Here is a 13,638-nt window from a genome sequence, read left to right as displayed (position 1 = left end):
GCTCTCAGGTGTCTCTGTACCAGGACCCAGGGCTGGCACTCCCTGCTTGTTCTGGTGTTGTTGGGGTCCCCAGGATGAGGTGAGAGCTAAGAACTGACTCCAAGTTCTCAGAAGGCCATTCTATTCCATTCTATTCTATTCTATTCTATTCTATTCTATTCTATTCTATTCTATTCTATTCTATTCTATTCTATTCCATTCCATTCCATTCCATTCTATTCCATTCTATTCTATTCCATTCCATTCCATTCTATTCCATTCCATTCTATTATTCTATTCTATTCCATTCCATTCCATTCCATTCCATTCTATTATTCTATTATTCTATTCTATTCTATTCTATTCTATTCTATTCTATTCTATTCTATTCTATTCTATTCCATTCCATTCCATTCCATTCCATTCTATTATTCTATTCTATTCTATTCTATTCTATTCTATTCTATTCTATTCTATTCTATTCAACTATACTAAAGAAAGAGAAAGGACACATCAGAAGGCTGGACAAGAATGATAATGATAACCCATGACTGACCAGAGTCTGACACAGCTGGACTGGGATTGGTCATTAATTAACAACAATCCACATGGATCCAATCAAAGATGCTCCTGTTGGTGAGCAGCCCCCAGAGCACATTCCAAGCCATCAGATCATTATTGTTTCCACTGCTTTTCTTCTCAGCAGAAAACTCCCGGCCAAGGGATCTCCATAAACTGTCCCAGTGACACCTGCTCAGGGCCAGCAGCCCCTCAGGGGCTGTCACACAGCTCAGGGCATCAGCAGGATGAGATGTTGGCACCTCAGCAATGCCCCCAGCACTCGGCCACCTTTGCCCCTTCCCGCGCAAACCCGCGCCAGGACCCCGCAGGAATCAGGGCCATGAATTGGCCCTTTGGGCAGGGCAGGCAGATCCACGCCCACAGCAGACAAACGCAGCCATCCCTTCAGGGAAAGGCGTTTAACACCTCCAACACCCGGCCTGGGGGCAGCAAAGCCTGGGCCTTGGGGGCTCTGAGGAGATTTAGGAGCCTCAGCTCTCTCTCTTATTATTTACTGCAATTCAAATCTCTCCTTTTCCTCCTGAGAGGTTTTCATAGCTGCCTTTAAATCTCAAAATGCTTCCAAAAAAAAAAGGGAAAAAAAAGAAATCAAATAAAAATGAAGAATTCCCTCTGCATTGAGAGTTTTTCCAGACTCAGATATTTGCGTACATAAGGTGAGAATTCCTGGGGATGGATTCCCTTCATCCCATACCTGAGGCCATTTCTGTGCAGGAAACACAGAATGAAGAGGGTGAAATGCTGCACAAAGGGGATAAACCATTGCCCCAGTCCAGCTGCTCTCTGTGCTCACTGTGTGACAGCCACAGCTGGCAGAAATCTGGATTTCAGTGCCACAAGGAACTTCTGAGCTCAGGATCGAGCCCACCCATGTGCAAACACCTCCAGCAGAGCAATAAAAACTCTCCAATTTCACTGCCTGGCTCCATTTTTATCTTAATATTTGTTACCTCAACCAGGCAGGCCTGGAAACAGAGTAATGGGGAAATGATCTAATTACTGTGGAAGCATGGAAGGGATTTTTAATTGATTTTAGCCCTGTATATCCCTCACAAAAATACAGATGCAGAATGAGCAGAGGACCAAAAAGAAAATTAAGGCCACAGGAAGCACAAGCTCATTACAAAAGGAAAAGAAGTACAGTAATAAATATAGCCAAGTATCACAACAGTGTAAGAACTATTTTGAAGGTAAGTGGAACAGCTAATAATTCACAGCCATTATTCTTTTATCATTGTTCAGCTGAAGGCTGAGAAGATTTTAAAACTGCAATTATGAACAATAGATTTGCATTGAAATCAGCTCCTCTGCTGCCTTTATCCCTCCTCTCCCCTCCTCCTCCTCCTAAATAAAGAGGTGCAAGCAACAAAGAAAGCAACATCTTAAATACAAGAGAGAAAAGGGGGTTTAAAGGAATATCCACACAATCAGATGCTCCAAAAGAAAAAAAGGAAGAGAAGTGGAGCCTGGCCCCTTGGGCATCTCCTGAGCCCAAAGCTGTTCAGTTGGGCTCCTTGTGCCCGCTGCTCTGGTAAGGAAAGGGCCCTGTTGGGGGCAGATCTTTGCATCCTTCAGAGCCTCAGTGCCCTCTTTACATGCTTTAGTGCCCTCTTTCCATCCTTCACAGCCTCAGTGCCCCCTTTCCATCCTCTGCAGTCAGCCTGGGGTCTCAGTGCCCCCTTTCCATCCTCTGCAGCCAGCCTGGGGTCTCAGTGCCCCCTTTCCATCCTTTGCAGCCAGCCTGGGGTCTCAGTGCCCCCTTTCCATCCTTTAGAGCCAGCCTGGGGTCTCAGTGCCCCCTTTCCATCCTCTGCACCCAGCCTGGGGTCTCAGTGCCCCCTTTCCATCCTCTGCAGCCAGCCTGGGGTCTCAGTGCCCCCTTTCCACCCTCTGCAGCCAGCCTGGGGTCTCAGTGCCCCCTTTCCATCCTTTAGAGCCAGCCTGGGGTCTCAGTGCCCCCTTTCCATCCTCTGCACCCAGCCTGGGGTCTCAGTGCCCCCTTTCCACCCTCTGCAGCCAGCCTGGGGTCTCAGTGCCCCCTTTCCATCCTTTAGAGCCAGCCTGGGGTCTCAGTGCCCCCTTTCCATCCTCTGCAGCCAGCCTGGGGTCTCAGTGCCCCCCTGCCCTCCTCAGCTGCCCAGGGTCAGCCCAGGGTCGGCAGAGCCCGCAGGGGCTGCAGGGCAGGGCTGGCCCAGCACAGGGAGAGCCTTTCCTTGGAAAACCCTTGGGCAGAGGCAGCAGCGCCCCTGCCCCTCCCGGCCTCAGCTCTCCTGGCCATTTTCCCCCCTCAGGAACCTGAGAGATTCAGAATTTCTGGTGGAGCAGTGCCGGCTTTGGATTCGGTTTCCAGTTCTGGTGCCTCCTTCCCCGGGTCTCCTAATGACCGTGGATTAATGAACAATTACAAGGCTTCATTTTGCTGCCATGTAATTCCAAGAAAGGAAGAGCATCTTTCTGGAACATTGTGCTTGAAAAACAAAGGAGAGCTTTGACTGTCAAGTCACTGATGTTCCCTCTTCACTTAAAAGCTTTCCAATTTACTTACAAATTATAGTGTTTTTAATGCAAATTAAGCACTAGAGAACATTCTTTCCTTCCCCCAGATTAGCAAGAACCAAATTGACCAAGAAAGCCAAACATGGAATCTGGACTCAATGAATATTTAAAATAATGAGGCTGTTTAATTATTCTGATTGGCGAAGGATGATGCTGCTGAACCCCAGAGCTGATGACAGGGCTGGGGCACGTGGCTTTGCTGTGTGAGCAGGGGAAGTGTTTGTGATCACCCTGTGTTCTGGTGTTTTCTGTCCAGTGAACCTGGGATTATCATATCATGTATCATATATCATATATCATATATCATATATCATATATCATATATCATATATCATATATCATATATCATATATCATATATATCATGTGATATATTAAAACTATACTAAAGAAAGAAAAAGGAGACATCAGAAGGCTAGAAAGGAATTAATAATAAAATCCTGTGACTGACCAGAGAGTCCGACACAGCTGGGCTGGGATTGGTCATTAATTAAAAACATGGCTTAATTAAAGTGGCTGCTCCGGGAGCAAAGGGCGCCAGGGGAGCTGCAGGAGAGGTGGGAGCGAGCACACCCTGCCCCAGCACTGAGGGAAAACCCAAATCCAGAGTTCCCTCAGCTCTGCTCCAGCATCCCCCAGCCTCAGGGACCTGCAGGTTTGTGCTCTCCCTTCCCAAGTCATCCTCAGAGGAAACGAGGAGGGGATTCCTCCCCAGGAGCTGAGGGACAGGAGCAGGAGCCGTGGGCTCAAACTGAAATAGGCAACGTCAGGTTGGACATTGGCAGGAAATCCTTCCCTGGCAGGGTGGGCAGCCCTGGCACAGGTGCCCAGAGCAGCTGGGGCTGCCCCTGCATCCCTGGCAGTGCCCAAGGCCAGGCTGGGCATTGAGGAGCAGCCTGGGACATTGGGAGGTGTCCCTGGGGCACTGGGAGGTGTCCCTGGGGCATTGGGAGGTGTCCCTGGGGCAGTGGGAAGGTGTCCCTGGGACATTGGGAGGTGTCCCTGGGGCAGTGGGAAGGTGTCCCTGGGACATTGGGAAGGTGTCCCTGGGGCAGTGGGAAGGTGTCCCTGGGACATTGGGAAGGTGTCCCTGGGGCACTGGGAGGTGTCCCTGGGGCACTGGGAGGTGTCCCTGGGACATTGGAAGGTGTCCCTGGGACATTGGGAAGGTGTCCCTGGGGCACTGGGAAGGTGTCCCTGGGGCACTGGGAGGTGTCCCTGGGGCACTGGGAAGGTGTCCCTGGGGCACTGGGAGGTGTCCCTGGGACATTGGGAGGTGTCCCTGGGGCACTGGGAAGGTGTCCCTGAGGCAGTGGGAAGTGTCCCTGGGGCACTGGGAAGGTGTCCCTGAGGCATTGGGAAGGTGTCCCTGGGGCAGTGAAGGTGTCCCTGGACAGGGAAGTGTCCCGGCCATGGCAGGGCTGGGGTGAAAGGATCCGTCACATCCAAGCCAGGCCACTCTGGCCTTGTGGGCCGGAGCTGATGGCTCTGAAATGCTCAGTGAGCTCTGCACAGGCCCAGCTGGAGCTCCTGACACCCCTCCCTTCCCACCAGAGCCCTGTGAGCTGATCCCACCCCAGTCCAGCCCCCCCAGCTCCTCCAGCTCCCCTCCAGCGCTGATGCAGAACAGTTGGACCCCAAGGCAGGGGAGCAGAGCCCAGGCTCGGGAGGAAGAGACTGGAAACAGCTGCAATTGCTGGCAAATCCTGGAGAAATCTGCTCCAAGTGGGGCTTTTTGCTTGTTTTCCAAATATTTGCCATTAATTTCTATTCCAAACTGCTCTAAAGAGCCCCGGTGCCCACGGGTGGGGTCCCAGCTCCGTGCAGAGCTCTGGGCATGGAGCTGCCCCCAAATCTCCACCAAAAGGGGCAGCCCTGCTGTTCTCAGTGGGCACAGCCCTGCAGCAGCCTGGAACCTCCTCCTGCAGCTCCCACGGAGCTTCCCCTGCTCCAGTGGCTGCCAAACTCCCCCCAGCAAAAGAGAAAATAATTCAGGCTCCTACCTACACGAGCCACCGAAGGAAAAGACACAAAACCCACAAAAGCCAACTAAGCAAACAAAAAGGAGATAAAAGCAGTTTGCTTTAAGGCAGCAGCTTTTCTGAAAGCCTGCAGTAAATCTTTAAGATTATCAATAATGAACACATTCAATGTCTTTTTTCGTCTTCTTTTAAATCACTTCTTGCAGTGGAGAGAAATCAGTCCGGGGGGTAGTTCCTATGTGAGCTGCATTTATTATCAAGGGATTGAGAGAGCTGGAGATGGAGAGAGGGAAAATGAGCCTCGGCAGGCTTGGGGAGGAGGCTCAGCTCCACTTCCCCGTCCTTCCTCCCTCAGTCACAGCACACCCCTAATGAGCCCTGGCTCCATCTCGGCGCTAATGACACTCACAGCGCGGATGTGTCTCCCAAATTCAGTCAAGTGACAGCACGGAGTCTTTAATATGCAAAGGAGGCCTTTGTGTCACTCCCCAGAACTTCGGTGTCTTGTCAGGCCCTGCAGGAATTCCGGGGGAAACAAATTGCACTGATCACAGGAGGGGCTGCACAGCAGAGCGGGGATGCTGGGCTGGGCTGGGCTGGGCCGGGCTGGGCCAGGCTGGGCCGGGCTGGGCCGGGCTGGGCTGGGCCGGGCCGGGCCGGGCCGGGCCGGGCCGGGCCGGGCCGGGCCGGGCCGGGCCGGGCTGGGCTCCTGGGGCAGCCGGGGAACCCCCGGGGACCCCTCAGGTGCCGCCCTCGGTGTGCCAGGGGCCACCAGGTCACTGCCCTAAAGCTGCCCTGGGCAGCTCTTACCGCCCCAGAGCAGCCCCAAAGCAGCCCCAGAGCAGCCCTGGCGAGAAATCCCTGCCCCAAAGCAGCCCCAAATCAGCCCTGGCCAGAAATCCCTGCCCCAAATCAGCCCTGGCCAGAAATCCCTGCCCCAAATCAGCCCTGGGCAGACATCTCTGCCCCAAACGAGCCCTGGGCAGCTCTTACTGCTCCAAACCAGGCCCAAAGCAGCCCTGGCCAGAAGTCCTTCCCCCAAAGCAGCAATCCCTGCCCCAAATCAGCCCTGAGCAGAAATCCCTGCTCTAAAGCAGCCCCAAAGCAGCAATCCCTGCCCCAATCCCTGCCCCAATCCCTGCCCCAATCCCTGCCCTGCTCAGCCCCCCCTGCCCCAAACACCAGTCCAGAGAGCTGGGCTTGGGCCTCAGGGTGCTGGGATGGGCTTTGCAGTCACAGAATTTAAGGAAACCCCATATTTTTAGACATTTTCATGGGATTGTCTTTGGGGTCTGGTAGTGGTTGCTTCTTTGGTTGTATTTTGGTGATTTTTTTTTTCCTTGGGGCTATTTTTGGATGAAATGGGGAGGAAACCAAGCAAGACTCCCCTCCCAGCCCAAATCATTGTGTTAGAAAATGCTTCTGGCCAAAGGCATTAAATGAAAGAGAATGTGTCATTTTCTCCTGATAATTTTTAATTGATCACATCCACCACGGAGGTGGAGCTTGGCTGGAAAGGGTCTGTGCCAAACGGCTCCTATTTGTCTGTGATTTCCCTGGGGCATCTTTTAAACCATTAAAATTTACAAACAACTTCATTTCTTATTAACACAGCTCCTTAATTGCTTCCATGGGAAAAGAGTGGAGTTATTTGCATCTTCTTTTCTTGGGGCTCCAGGGCTTTAGAGCAAACATTTAGGGATGAGCTTTGAAATGAAGCCATGCTCCAGAGCCAGGCCAGGCTCCTCTCCAGGCTGCCCCGGACACCTGCACACCCCAGCAGGGCATTTCAAACCTCCTGCACAAATCCAGGGCTGGTTTGGGGCACGTTTTGGGATAACCTGATATTGGCAGCTCACAGCAAACCACCTCCCTTGTCCCTTCCAGAGAGGGCAGCACCATCACCTGCAGGGTGAACACCAGAGACAGCACAGAGAGAGCATCTCCTGCCCTGTGAGCACAGAGAGAGCATCTCCTGCCCTGTGAGTTCAAGCCAAGGAGGTTCTCATCCCTTTAGTGCCCTGCTCCTGCAGGATCCTGGCTCTGGGGATGTGTCTGAGCCCTGTTCCTGCTCTTTGGGATGTGTCTGAGCCCTGTTCCTGCTCCCTGGATGTGTCTGATCCCTGTTCCTGCTCCCTGGATGTGTCTGATCCCTGTTCCTGCTCTTTGGGATGTGTCTGATCCCTGCTCCTGCTCTGGGGATGTGTCTGATCCCTGCTCCTGCTCTGGGGATGTGTCTGATCCCTGTTCCTGCTCTCTGGACATGTCTGATCCCTGTTCCTGCTCCCTGGATGTGTCTGATCCCTGTTCCTGCTCTTTGGGATGTGTCTGAGCCCTGTTCCTGCTCCCTGGATGTGTCTGATCCCTGTTCCTGCTCTTTGGGATGTGTCTGAGCCCTGTTCCTGCTCCCTGGATGTGTCTGAGCCCTGTTCCTGCTCTTTGGGATGTGTCTGAGCCCTGCTCCTGCTCTGGGGATGTGTCTGATCCCTGTTCCTGCTCCCTGGATGTGTCTGATCCCTGTTCCTGCTCTTTGGGATGTGTCTGATCCCTGTTCCTGCTCTCTGGATGTGTCTGATCCCTGTTCCTGCTCCCTGGATGTGTCTGAGCCCTGTTCCTGCTCTCTGGATGTGTCTGATCCCTGTTCCTGCTCTCTGGATGTGTCTGATCCCTGCTCCTGCTCTGGGGATGTGTCTGAGCCCTGTTCCTGCTCCCTGGATGTGTCTGAGCCCTGTTCCTGCTCTTTGGGATGTGTCTGAGCCCTGCTCCTGCTCTGGGGATGTGTCTGATCCCTGTTCCTGCTCCCTGGATGTGTCTGAGCCCTGTTCCTGCTCCCTGGATGTGTCTGAGCCCTGTTCCTGCTCTCTGGATGTGTCTGAGCCCTGTTCCTGCTCTCTGGATGTGTCTGAGCCCTGTTCCTGCTCCCTGGATGTGTCTGAGCCCTGTTCCTGCTCTCTGGATGTGTCTGATCCCTGTTCCTGCTCCCTGGATGTGTCTGAGCCCTGTTCCTGCTCCCTGGATGTGTCTGATCCCTGTTCCTGCTCTTTGGGATGTGTCTGAGCCCTGTTCCTGCTCTCTGGATGTGTCTGAGCCCTGTTCCTGCTCCCTGGATGTGTCTGAGCCCTGTTCCTGCTCTTTGGGATGTGTCTGAGCCCTGTTCCTGCTCCCTGGATGTGTCTGAGCCCTGCTGGTGCAGGATCCCGGCTGTTGGAGCACATTCCCAGGATCATCCACATCTGCCATGGAAATCCCCAGCTCCTCCCACGGGCCAAGGCTCTGTCTGAGCTCTGGGTGCACCCCAGGAATCATTTCCAGCACATGGCACCGGGTTTGCCATGAGCTGACACAAATCCCACAAACTCACTTTCCATCTGAAGCCTGCAATGTAAATCCCAGAGCTATATTGGAGCTGGATCTCACCCAAAGCCAGGAGTCTGCTGCTTGGCTTTAAATATCACAGGGAAATAGAAAGGGATCCTTTCAGTTAATACTAATTATTATTCAGTCTATCATTAACAGCAACTGCACTTTGATAGACGGGTTGAGAAGCAGCTTTGGTTTGCACTGATGAGTCTGTGACGAGTTGCCAAACTTTTCTTATTGCCGATAATTAGCTCCTGTTCCTTCATCAGCACCGAGGCTGCTCCTGCCAGGGGGGCTGGTTCTGACACAGGAGGGATGGATCTGAGGATTCCCAAAACCCTGAGTGGGCAGGGACAGCTGCCTGCACCAGGGCAGAGGGGGGAAGAAAAACAATACTTAATAAATAGTGTTTAATAATAGAATAAAATATAATAATATAATATTTAATATATTTTATTCTATTATTAAATACTATTTATTAAATATTATAAAATTTTATAAAATTGTAAAAATATTATAATATTATAATTATAAAAATAATATAATATTTAATAAAATAATACAATAAATGGTCAGAACGAATTTTTATAAAACGAGCTTTGCAAAGCTCCAGCTGCTCCTCCTCTCCCCAGCATTTCTAACAGCACAAACACAGTGATGGTGATGGCAACTTTCAGGTTTCCTGCTGGAACCACGGAGTGGCTTCAGCTGTGTTTTAGAACTTCTGACACATCCATCAGGGTATGACAAAGAGAGCTGGGGCACAGAGAACCCATTAGAGGAGCTTTGCTCAAAATTCCTGGCAGTTGAGTCAGACTTCTGTAAAATAAAGCCTCTGTTGATGTCTCCTCGGGGCATAAGAAGTGTTTATAAAATACCCATTACACACAGGGATTATGAGCAATTTGGAGATTTATTTTCATACGTGAAACTGATAAAAATCTCCGAAATTTTCAAATATTAATTTCGCCAGACGTCACTTTGGCAGCTCCTTTGTTCTGGGGGACAATGGTAACCAATGTTCCAGTGACCTCCAGTGGGGAGCGGCGAGAATACAGCGACCCTGGGCTGGACAGGGACCCCCCTGCAGGGGCTGCCAAACCCTCCCCGGACGGACAAACAGAGCAGGGCTGCGAGAAAACCTCCCTCGTTTGTCATTCAAACGCCTCAAACTCACCCCCATCCCTCTGCTGCAGAAACTCGGGTGAAAATCTTCCCTGTCTGGACCTTGGACAAAGCTGCCTGAGCCCAACCAACCCCAAATCCTGCAGGTTCTTCACCTTTTCATGAGTCAGCACAAGCCAGGGGCTCAGTCTCATTCCTGGGTGCCTCCTGATGACTCCTGAGCCACCAAGAGCCAAAGAACTTTAGTCCAAGATTAATCCCCCCTTCCTGTTGGGGAGAAATGGAGGATGGCAATTTTGCAACCACAAGTCCTTCTCACCATCTGGCCCTGGTGAATGTGGGCAGAACTCCGGGTAATAAATGCAGGATTTATTTGAACAGAGCAGAACAGAGAGCAGGGGGAGCACACATCAGTCACACCCAGCAAAGCTCTGCCGAACTCCCAGGGACCACCTTGAAACGGGAGGAGAAGCCAAGGAGAACCCAAATCCTGGAATGGTGCATTGAACCAGGACTAAAGCTCTCTCCTGATCCCACCCTTCACAGCCCCAGGGATGTTCATCCACACGAGGCTGGCCCCAGCCACTGCTGCTTTAGGAGCCCCTGAGGGAACCCACAGGAGCTCCTGGGATTTGGTGCTCCTGGAGAGACCCCCAGGCCCAGGCTGGCCTGGCTGTGCCCACCTGAGGCACCCCAGCAGTCCCAGCCAGGAACAGCTGAGCAGCTCCTGGGCCACCCCAAAGCCCAGCAGCGCTCACAGGGAGCTCCACATCCCCAGAGCATTCCCCTCACGCTGCCTCTGCCTGATAGCACAAGAAATACAATGGGTGTGTTCTGCCTCTGCCTCTTCATAATTAAAGAACAAACATTTCCCTGAGAAGTCGCTGAAGGTCCCAGAGCACCATCCCTCACTGCACAGAGCTGCTCAGGAGGGTAATTCCTCATCATGGAGGGAGCACCAGGACCATGCAGGGTCTCTGTCTGCCACTGTCTGCACAATATTAATGTAGAAAATAAAATATTGGCTCCAATCAATACTTCCCTGGCTCCTCCATCCATCAGCCCCCCTCCACTTGATAAAAGTCCTTCCATGTCACGTTTGCCCAGGCTGATGAGATCACAGCACCTCTTCCCAGCATGAGTGATGGTGTGGGGATGTGTAATTGTCCAATAAATCACCCCCCTGATCAAAGAGCTGAGATCCTCTGGGTGCCAGGGAGGCACAGCCAACATCAGAAATACAATAAGTTAATTAATTGCTGCAAGATTTTTACCACCTTGAGACAGGTTGGGTGTAACTTGTCACAGCCTGGAAGGCCCAGCACCAATTCCTGGGGGATCCAGACCCTCCTGGCTGCTCCCATCCCTGCCCCAGGCACAGCCCAGCACCAAGGAGCTCCCTCAGCCAACAAAGGGAAGCCACAATCCATGAATGTGAGCTCAGGGAAAAAAAACCAAACCAGCATCCAGAAGCCTCTGCTTTAGAGGCACCTGATTGCAGCACCTTTAATCCTTTCTGTCAGCCCTGCAAGATCAGGCATTAGCATCCCTGTAACCTCTTGTTCTAATTAAGACAGCAGATCTTGGGCGCTCCCCTCCCCAGCAGCTTCAAAGGAGCACTGGCAGGCACTGAAGTGTTTGTGCTGAGGGTGAGTGGCCCTTGTAAAACACAAATGGTAATGAACACACCACGGGAAGCTTTCATACAAGTGTGCAGCCATTAGCAAGCGGATTTGGGCTGAAATACCCCAGGTTCAGCTCCGGGGAGCTGCCAGGCTGCTGCTCCCACACCCTGCAGGCACTCAGGGAGCCTGGGGGGCTGTGAGCCCCCTGCCCTCCCCCAGAGCCCCCACTCCCCCTGAGGGCTGCTCCCAGAACCTCGGGGTGCCAGGGGAGCCGGGGGGCACTGCCAGGGGGCCTGGGCACTCAAACAGGGCCAGGAAAGCCCAGGGGCAGGGATGCTGCCCAGGGATGGTGCCCAGGGGCAGGGATGCTGTCCAGGATGCTGCCCAGGGATGGTGCCCAGGGATGGTGCCCAGGGATGGTGCCCAGGGATGCTGCCCAGGATGCTGCCCAGGGATGGTGCCCAGGGATGGTGCCCAGGGGCAGGGATGCTGCCCAGGGATGGTGCCCAGGATGCTGCTCAGGGATGGTGCCCAGGGATGCTGCCCAGGGATGCTGCCCAGGGATGGTGCCCAGGGATGCTGCCCAGGATGCTGCCCAGGGATGGTGCCCAGGGATGCTGCCCAGAATGCTGCCCAGGGATGCTGCCCAGGATGCTGCTCAGGATGCTCCCTCCTGGAGCTGAAAGGAGGATTGGCTTGGGAGGCTTTCCCATGGACACACACCCCATGGTTTAGGGTTCACCATTTAGTATCTAGTGTTTAGCATCTAGTATCTAGTATTTGGTATCTGGTATTTAGTACCTGTTATCTAGTATTTAATATCTAGTATTTAGTCTTTAATATCGAGTATTCAGTATTTCCTATATAGTATTTAATATTTAGTATCCAGTATTTAGCATTTAGTATCTAGTATTCAGTATCTGTTATCTAGTATATTGCATTTAGTACCTAGTATTCCGTATTTAGTATCCAGAATCCAGTATCTAATATTTAGTATACAGTATTTAGCATCTAATATCCAGTATTTGATACCTAGTATTTAGTATTTAGTGTCTGTTATCTAGTATTCAGTATTTGGTATCCAGTATTTAACATTTAGTATGCAGTATTTAGCATTTAGTATCTAGCATTTAATATTTAGTATCTAGTACTCAGTATTTAGTATCTAGCATTTAATATCTAGTATCTAGTACTCAGTATTTAGTATCTAGCATTTAATATTTAGTATCTAGTACTCAGTATTTAGTATCTAGCATTTAATATCTAGTATCTAGTACTCAGTATTTAGTATCTAGCATTTAATATTCAGTATCTATTCTTTTGTATTTGGTATCCAGCACTCAGACCCACTCCTCAGCAGGGTCCCTGCCCCTGGGCAGGGCTGGTCCTGCAGCCCCAGCTCAGGCAGGCCTGGCCCAGCTGGGAGCAGCTCTGAGCTCAGGGCACAGCCCAGGACTCAGCGCTGGGTCAAGCTGAAATCCCAAAAGCTGCTTAAGACTGAGCATGGCTGTTCTTTGTTTCTCTGGGATGAGAGGCTGAGCACTTTCTCCTGAGAGCCACGGTCACAGGGCAAGGGGACAGGAGAGATGTTTTTGTACAAATATCAGCAGCTCCCTGCACAAACACTTGGGAGGCCAAGCCCCCCTAACCACCCCTGCTCTCTGTGCCAGGTTTCAGAGAAGGTGAAAAGGCAGAAAACCAGACAGAAAAGGAAAGTAAAAGCCTCAAATCCATTTTCTCACGCAGCTTATCCAGTCCTCCACAAGCCCCAAGCCCCATTTCTGTGCTGCTGTCCCAGCACAGCTTTGCCAAAGCTTTGCTGCAGGGAATTCCTGATCTGAGCACAATTCACCTTTCCTCATCATCTGCATCTCCCTCCCCTGCTGGCTCTGCCCAGAGCAGATTTCAATAAAATCCTGGGGCCACAGAGCTTCAGCTCCTTGTTCCTGCTCTGCCCTTGGCCAACACGAAGAATTTAAAAAAGAACCAAAAAAAAAAACCAAAAAAACCCCCAACAAGTCCAAAACACACAAATCCAAAAACAAACACAATCTTGGTGGGGGAATAATTTAATTGGAAATCTCAGTACTTTTCCAAACATCTCTGCTGGAGTTCACTCCATGCTGGTCTCTCCCAGCTCAAGAACACCCTTGGCCAAGGTAACCTTTGGAAAGGTTCTTTTATTGATCTGCTGCTCCACAGACATTTACATTTCTTGGATGGAGGGAGAGGCAGGGAAGAAAATTAAATTACTTTGCTCAGTGATCTTAATTATCTGAAATAATTATCTCCAGTCAATTCTCAAAAAAGAACTCTCTGGAGAACAGTGTATTTTAGTTTGGATAAAGCAAAAGGAACTGAGTCCAAAGGAACACATTTTGTAACTTATTTAGGAATACTCAATTAACCCTCTGAGTGAGGAATCCAATC

Source organism: Molothrus aeneus, chromosome 24, assembly GCF_037042795.1.
Source record: "Molothrus aeneus isolate 106 chromosome 24, BPBGC_Maene_1.0, whole genome shotgun sequence".
Lineage (NCBI taxonomy): Eukaryota > Metazoa > Chordata > Aves > Passeriformes > Icteridae > Molothrus > Molothrus aeneus.
The sequence above is the reverse complement of the archived record's forward strand: the minus strand, read 5'-3'. Positions refer to the sequence as shown.